At 40.5% G+C, this 8,549-nt stretch overlaps 1 long non-coding RNA gene across 1 annotated transcript in view; it reads left to right on the top strand.

The window, feature by feature from the left end:
• LOC116686961 (uncharacterized) overlaps positions 1-8,549 on the top strand; it is a 72,748-nt gene that overhangs the window by 56,569 nt on the left and 7,630 nt on the right. The window contains exon 2 of the long non-coding RNA XR_004331438.1: positions 8,064-8,154. This is a non-coding gene — a long non-coding RNA (uncharacterized LOC116686961). The remainder of the gene's footprint in view (positions 1-8,063; positions 8,155-8,549) is intronic.

Raw genomic sequence — 8,549 nt, 5'->3', positions numbered from 1 at the left:
ATGGTACATGGTACAGATTTCCGTGGTTTCCAGAGGATGAATCCGGATGACTTTGGTGAATTTTTCTCTAGCACCACCATGGGGTTGCTTGGTTTCATTTTCATCATATTCGGTCAATATATTCCTTGGTAATACTATTGGTTGTATTACTGGTAAATGTGCTAAAACACTTGCGGTCTATAGAGGATGAATTGTAGTAATCCAGTCATCATCAGGTCAAATTTCCAATTTGTCTAATACTTTGGTTTATAACTAAATACCAGCAAAACTAATGACATTCCCATCACCCTCACTTACTACTTTGGTTTACTGCTAATCAGCAAATGTTCACATTCTAAACTAAAATACCACACATTGTAAACATTCTACCTGCTAAACATGAAAATTTTAACAGTGTCACTGTGAACATGTTATCATGCTGATAAGCACCGTGTCATAAAGCCACGAGATCAGCTGTCCTCCAGCACTTCTTAAGAAGATAAGTGTTTAAGCAGCCCATTGGCTGTTCTGTCGTGCTGGAAGAGAATGATCCCCAGTCAAATGGGTTTACTACAACCTGACCAAAGTTGGTCTACTATTTACTAATTAGTAAATTAACTACTAGCAAACAACATATACACATTTTTTAAAGGGTTCCTTGTTAGAAAGCGCTACTGTTTGTGTAAACAGTAAGTTCGAAGTTTGCCCTTTGGCTGGCCTTATGCACCGCTACTGTCGTCTGGCCGGAAACCTCTCCGCCCTTACAGACAGCCAGCGGTCCACAGAGAGTCATCCAACTGTCAGTGCTCTGTACTGTTCCAGCATCGCGTATGTTGGCTGGCTGTGTGTGTGTGTGTGTGTGTGTGTGTGTGTGTGTGTGTGTGTGTGTGTGTGTGATCATCTTGTATCATCACTAACAGGGTTTCCCAGGCTCTGGTCAGGAGAGTGTGGGTCACAGGGCAGGAATCAAACAGCAGAACAATGGAGAGCTTCCTCTACTTAACCTCCTAATGGGCTCTCAATGGCTCCCCTGGCTCCCTCAAAACTATCAGCCACTGGATTCACTTACCTCACTACACCAACCAGGGTGTGTGTGTGTGTGTGGGGGGTCTGAGGGTTGTGGACGTGGCATACTGCAAAGAAAGCATGTGTGTGAGTGTGTCTGTGTGTGAATGAGTGTAGATGTGAAAGACAGAAAGCCAGACCACAGACCAACAGACAGAAACACAGAGGAGGTCCAACTGTTTCTGATGATCTATGTGTTTTCTGTGTAACGACATGCAGGCGGTGGATGGGAGAGCTGGAAGTCTTACATTCTCACAGCCACCTACTCGTCATGCTCACGTGAAGCGGACGACCCACCGGCAAACACGTGTTTTCAGGTGTGTGCTTGTACTGACATGTGCCTTTGCTGACCGATGTAGATGTCAGCATATGTGAGTGCATAAGACTTGGCGTGGAGACACTCGGCTGTGCTAGTTACACTTCAATAATTACTTTCAGCGTGTGCTCCATCCCTGAGCACCTCACAGCCCCCAAATCTGCAAAGACAAGTGGCCTCATTTATTTCCATGGAGGAAAATAATTTAGCAGTGTCGGGCGCTAACGAGCTAGAGCGGAGGGATTCCTAATTAGATTCACTTTGTTTGTGTCATTTTAATTACGTTGTGGTCCCCCAGCAGTGGAGCCACCAGTGATCCTTCAGTCTCTTAGCTCTGCTGCCATGCGAGCTACCGCGCCCGGGGGTCCCTGCAGAGCTTTATAAAAAACCAACAAACTGAACTCTCCTTCCTGTCAACCAAAGCTGTGACAGGCCGGGGGTTAATGTTAATTTGTTGATTCTGAGCATGTTTGGCTGCTGTGTCACTTTAATCTCCGAAAAGTGCCACAAAGGTCACCGTCTTCTGATGCAAACAAATACACCCTCTCTAAACTTTTTTGGTGATGAATCATTATTTATTGCAGTAAATGAAAGGCATGGGGGACAGCTTTTTCCGCCTGTGTAGTCTTAAGCGGTGTGTTTGTGTTCTGCTTTTGAAGGGAAAGCTTCACTAAGCCGAACCACTTTGAGGTTCCTTTTGAAGTATTCCCTTAAGACACGGTTGCTAATTATTTGGTGTTTCATGATGAATTCAGCTCAGTTCATTAGACTGTTTTAACTGATGTTGCTGTCTCAGATCCTGTCTGCCTCGACGCACACACTGAACCATTAAGATAATTGAGTGATTAATTGATACCTAATGATCAGCGTAGACCTTATGTTCTATTTTCATTTCAAACTTGACAATTTATTATCTTGTGTGTTTTTGCAGCGGAACTTTGACGCAAAGTATTCAAGTGAGTTTTCTGCAGCCACTAGATGTGTGATGTGAGGAGTTTCTCCTTAAGTCAGCATGGGAAGGTCTTAGATGTATGATGCGAAGAGGGGTTTTGCCTTGTATCGCTGTGTAAAGGGCTGGGAAAATGAAATTGAAGAAGAGGGAAAAAAATGGACTCAGAAAGATAAATGCAGTAAGTAAGAGAAAGAATTGAACCCTTGTGTTGTCTTCCATTTGCCCATGCACGCTGGTCCTCTCTGGATCAATCAACACTTTTTCTGACATTTTTGTCTCTTTCTTTGACACTGTTGGCGCTTTTTTATGACGTTCTTTTCACTACCACTATTAAACTTTCTTTCCGCTAATTTTACACTTTTTTTTGGAATTCATGGTCCATAAACCTTATTTATAGGAAATTTCCTAATTCTTGATTTTTAAAAAGCAGAAATTTTGAATTATTCAGACTAAATTATAAGGAAGGATAATCACAGACTTGTATGTCAACGTTCAGTGACACTGAGTAAAACACCCAAAATTCAATGAAAGTAGAGATTCAATCTTTTGTTTCACCTGCAAAGCCCGTTGTATGGAATCATCCATGTTATTTTGGGGAAATTAAAATTAGGTAGTAGGAGAAACCCATATTTCTGATATAGATATTTTGAAAACGGGTCACATTTGACACCACAAGGGTTAAGGAAACCAAAGAGAAAAAAAGCACAGAGAAGAGAGAAAGAAAGACTGACAAAGAGGAACCCTTGAGGTGTTGTGGCGTCCCATCAGTGGTGTTGTTAGCGAGGGTTTCATCCCATCTGTCCCATGTTGTGTGATAGTGATCAGTCTTCAGGGACACCCCTCCACAGATGAGGTCAGCCCTACCTGTCAATCACACTGCTCTGGGCCAAGGCCTGGTCTGCTGGGGTCACCTCAAGCAGGGAATCCCAAACCCCCAGACCTCCAAATTGTAAAGACTTTTGGATGAAGACGACCCGAAATAAGAATTTGGCCGAGCACTGCATTGTGTTAACCAACAAAGTTACAAATCAGTCAATGAAACCATTAATTGATCTTGGCTCAGGGATATTCCCCAGAGCCCTGTGATGGAATGACACACCGGTTTGTTGGCAGACAGTATCAGAAATCTGATCATCCAATCCAAACAACATTAACACATTGTAGTCTCGTATCTCTGAAATGGAAAGGGTTATTATTTCATATTGTGTACAACTATTTCGAAAAATGCTGCCCTGGGTAGTAAATGTCAATCAATCAACATTTATTTATGTAGTGCTTTACAGCAACCAACAGGTATCCAAAGTGCTTTACAACAAGGACCAAGAAAAAAATAACATAGCATAAAAAAAAGAATAAAACATAGAATACAGTGAAATCAGAAAAGGTTGCATAAAAACAGGAGGAAGAAAGGGAAAATGTTACAGCGCTACAATGTTATTTTTTGGCAATCAAATTTTTTATTTCAACAAATAAGCAAGAGTGCAAAATATTGGTCTAGATGACAATATACAGAAAAGTACACTACACATATCGAAGAAGGCACAGTGCACCTTTTTCACAATCCTTCCTTGCAGCGCTACTATGTATTAAAAACCATTCTAAATAAATGAGTTTTGGATTTGGATTTAAAAAGAGCTACGTCTCAAGTAGTGTGAATGTCAGGAGGTAAGTTGTTCCAAAGTCTTGGGCAGCAACCGTAAATGAGTGATCACCCCACAGTTTGTACCTTGAATGTCTCATAATGAAACTAACCTAAGGCCTAAGCATGATACATTTTATGCTACTAGTGCTGTGATACTCTGTAGTAGACTTAAAGGAAGTGTTTGAGATTTTGGGAAATACGCTTATTTACTCATTTTTAATTCCACCACACGTAACCCTTTGTAAAAATGTGTATGTTTTACACTTTGTTGTACAAAATGAGTAATAATGTGTTAATTAGTGAGCTTTAGAGATGCTGGTTGGTCTATTTTCTTGTTGTCTGGACAAAGCCAGCCTAGCAATTCCCCACTGTTTCCAGTCTTTTTGCTAAGCTAAGCTAAGCTAAGCTAAGCAACAGTTGGCTGAAGCCTTGTACTTAGTGGACAGATGTGAGACAAGAAGCAATCTTCTCATCTAACTGTCCCAGTAAGCATGTTTCCCAAAATGTCGAACTGTTCCTTTAAAACACTCACTTGGTTTACAGTCTTATGGACGTGACCCCCTGCTGCATGTGCGTGTGTGTGCCTGGATGTCTGTGTGTGTCTGCTAAAACACAGCTGATGAGCTGTATAAACATCAGAGCTGATCCCAGATATCTTTTTGTCCAGGAACAACATTTGAATGTGTAGAACAATGCCTGCACAGAGGCTACACAGCTGTGTGTACACACACACACCAAGGTCCATCTCTAAAGGGTCATCATACTCAAAACACAACTTCCAGTCGCCAGAAACACTTTACAACAGGAAAACAGCAGCTCCACACCAGGGAAATGTTAATGCTGTCACTGTTTTTAAATGTCTTTTCTCATTTTGTCAACGTTCTGCACAAACTCAGCACATTCAGAACGAGTGCAGTTGTTTTGTTCTTCTCTCAATGAGACGCAAGCAGTATATTGTAATGTGGGGATGTCAGAACTGATTGCCATGCTACATAATGCCAAATCATGGGTGCAATTTAGCCCATCTGAGATTGTGAGATCTTAGTCAAGAATAAAGATGCAAACTGTGGGTTAGATGAACACAAGCTGCATGTTTCTAATATGGTGTGCTAAAAGGAAACAGCCAAACACACACAAACTGCTGTAATGAGCTTTACACTGTTAGCCATTTGGACTTACCAAAAGGAATCGTCTCACTGAAGCTCATGCTCTCTCTCCCTGAACAGATACTATATTAGAGCTAACCTAATGAAGATAACTGCAAGCACATCTTTATACTTTTTACCAGCAAAGCTAACACAAACGGTCACTGTGAGATTAAAACCTTGTACATTGTACCTCTGATATGATACATCAAGTGCCTTTCTTTTAGCTTGATGATGCATTTGTGAAATAGTCCAAATCATACCGACCTACCTGCAACCCGTCGATTAATTTAATCTTTTAATAAAATCAACTGTGGCAGAATTTACAAGCATATCAAAGCTGTGCCATGAGTTTGAGATATACCATCGTTCAGACATCTGTCACAGATACAATAACATTTTCAAGAAGAGCTGGTGGAACTACTCATCTGCAGAGCAACAATAACAACAGTTTATATGCAGCAAAAATATATTAATGGCAGCAAAAATGCCACTTATAAAACGTGCCACACTAGATCTGTCGGTGGGTTATGGCTTCATAAAGGCTTTTCTGCTAGAAGACAACCCACTGGGTCTTACACATAGGACCTTTTATTTGCATAAATGTGTTTTTGAGTGGGTACATTATTATACTTGAATCCTTTGACAAACATTTAGAGCACATCATAAGACATTTTCACTTCCAGAACACAAAAACTTTCCGTTAAATTGATGCAGACTAGACCCATGATTGAGGGCATTATTGATTATCTTATAAGAGCGGGTGAAAGGGTGCCCAGATAGCCCAGTTGGTAGAGCGGGTGCCCATATATAGAGGTTTACTCCTCGACGCAGAGGGCCGGAGTTTGACTCTGACCTGCGGCCCTTTGCTGCATATCGTTCCCCCTCTCTCTCCCCTGTCATGTCTTCATCTGTCCTGTCAAAATAGAGGCTGAAAAATGCCCCCAAAATTTAAAAAAATTAAGAGCTGGTTAATGTGAGGGCTAAATCGACCATCAATCATGTTGGCTGAGATCTGGTTCAGGACAATTTTCTTTGTGAATAACTGCTAGATATTTTGAATAAAACACACAAGCAAACACAAACAAACAAAAATCTAAAATTAACCTGTGAGCCAACACTACTGTGTAAGCAATGTTGCTCTGTTTTAATCAAAACTTCACTGAGGAGAATAGGCGTTGAAGACTCTAAATGTCTAAAAATCTGTCATTTTGATGACTGTGATATTTGTATAATTAAAAAGGAGAGGGTATCGTCTACTCCATATATGATATGACTCCTGCATTGATGAAATTATCTATCTTGAAATAAATTAATATGTTTATCAGGTACAGAGGACACTTTAATAACTCACCTGTCAAAAGTACCCGATTATGTCAGGGGAAACTGGCAGCTGATAATTACCCGCAATTCTTCCCAGAGGTTTGAATCTTTGCAAAAGAAAATTGATGAAACACAATCTAAATTAGGTACAGTAATCCAGTCCAAGTTATGATGGGAAAAGGCCTATGTAAGGTGGATAAATGAAAAAGATTGTTGGGTTAGATTTACATAACCATAAGAGCTCTTACAAGCTCAGTTTCATTCATTTAGCCGTCACTCTTAAGTTACACAGTTACTCTTTTTATGTGATCCATTAGGAACGGTTTTCTCCACCCAGTGACCTCACACACACACACACACACACACACACGCTCCAGTAGGACTGATAGGACTCATGTTTAAACCACCTGGATGTGGAAGTGCCGGCCGCTGTCATCTCAGGCCACACACTAAGTGCAGCCTCAGGTCTGCATATCTTACTTTCATCTCACTATCAGGTTAACGCTGCCTTGTCCTAAAAGATCTCACTTAATGCATCCTGTGGTCATTCCTGGAGAAATAAATAGCAGCCCAAACCCACTCCTAATGTGTCACATATTCCAACATAAGTATGCAGACACCAGCCGCGTGGTGACTTAATGTGACCTCACTCCTGTCACTGAATGCTGTGACAAAAACAACTCCTGTTATTTCAACTTTCGAGCATTTATTCCAAGATGGTCACTGTCATTGCTAGCTTTGTAGTCACACCAAATAAATGGTAAACGGCCTGAATTACCTTCTTATATCGGCTGCATAGTCAAAGCGCTTTGAGTAGTCGTTAAAACCATAAAAGCACCATATAAATGCAGTCCATCTTTTGCATTAGATGAGAATATCAATACCACTGTCATGTCTGTGTGGTAAATAGGAGCCAGCGGCTGGTTAGCTTAGCTTAGCATAAAGACTGGAAACAGCTAGCCTGGTTCTGTCCAAAGGTAATATAAATCCACAATAAAAACTTGTTACATCTTGTTTGTTTAAAGGTATAGTATGAAACATTTCCTCAACTCTAAAAGCAACTTGTTCTATTTTGCATATTTAGTTGAGTTGTTTACTTATCCCAAATGTTTCCAACACTTTTTAAACCTAGAGAAATCTGTATTAATTTGGTCCCCTGTCAATCCCTGTGATAATCCTTTCACATCTGCTTTGCGCATGTGTCTGGTTTTCTGCCAGAAACCGTCATAAATTGCCACTTGCCTTTTTTAAGAATATTGGTCGTTTCTCACTATATATTGTAATCACTATATATTGTAATCACTATATATTGTAATCACTATATATTGTAATCGAAGGATTTTAGTCACTGGACGTCAGGATCTGAAGTTATCTGAGTAACAAGCTGAACAAACGTTAGTGGCTGGTCGGCCGTTCTGGGTCCGCTGAACAGCATCAGAGAAACACTGACTTTTAACACAAAACTTTATTCAGTGTTTTTACTGGTTTTACGGTAAAAAAAAAACAAAACTTGAACAAACAAATGGGTTTGTTTGTTTTGGAGATATGGAGACCTCTGTGGAGGATTTGGAATCCTAACTGGGACGAATTGACTGCAAAGTGTTTAAAACGTGTCAAAACGATAATTTCTTTGTTTTGTAGGTGGTCATGTGCCGGACTGTCTCTTGGATAGGAGCCGTTGCCAGGCAACCAACTGACACCAACAGAAGATGCTGCTCCAGAAACAAACAAGGTACAAACCAACAGCAATGTGATTGACATTATTGAGTCCTTTCCTTGCTGTTAACTAACTTTTAGCATGTCACGGAGAAACACTGCAACGTTTTTATCAAAAAAAGTAAAACATGTGGCCGGGTTGGTCAGTGGGTAGAGCAGTCGCACATATACTGAGAGGTTTATGCCTTTAGTTGTTGGGTCCAGGGTCAGAGTCCGATCTGTGAAGATTTCCTGCATGTATTCCCCTTCTCTCTTACCTTTTTCACCTAGCTGTCCTATCAAATAAAGGCAGAAAAGCCTAAAATGTAATCTTAAAAGTCAAACATAAGTGGATAACTGACATCATTGGTTGTTTTAAGTTGCCTAATGATAACGGCTTTAAAGCAACTTGTGTGTGATGCAGGTCTGCTT

Source organism: Etheostoma spectabile, chromosome 3, assembly GCF_008692095.1.
Source record: "Etheostoma spectabile isolate EspeVRDwgs_2016 chromosome 3, UIUC_Espe_1.0, whole genome shotgun sequence".
NCBI classification, from domain to species: Eukaryota; Metazoa; Chordata; class Actinopteri; order Perciformes; family Percidae; genus Etheostoma; species Etheostoma spectabile.
Note: the sequence above shows the minus strand (reverse complement) of the source record. Positions and strands in the feature narration are given on the sequence as shown.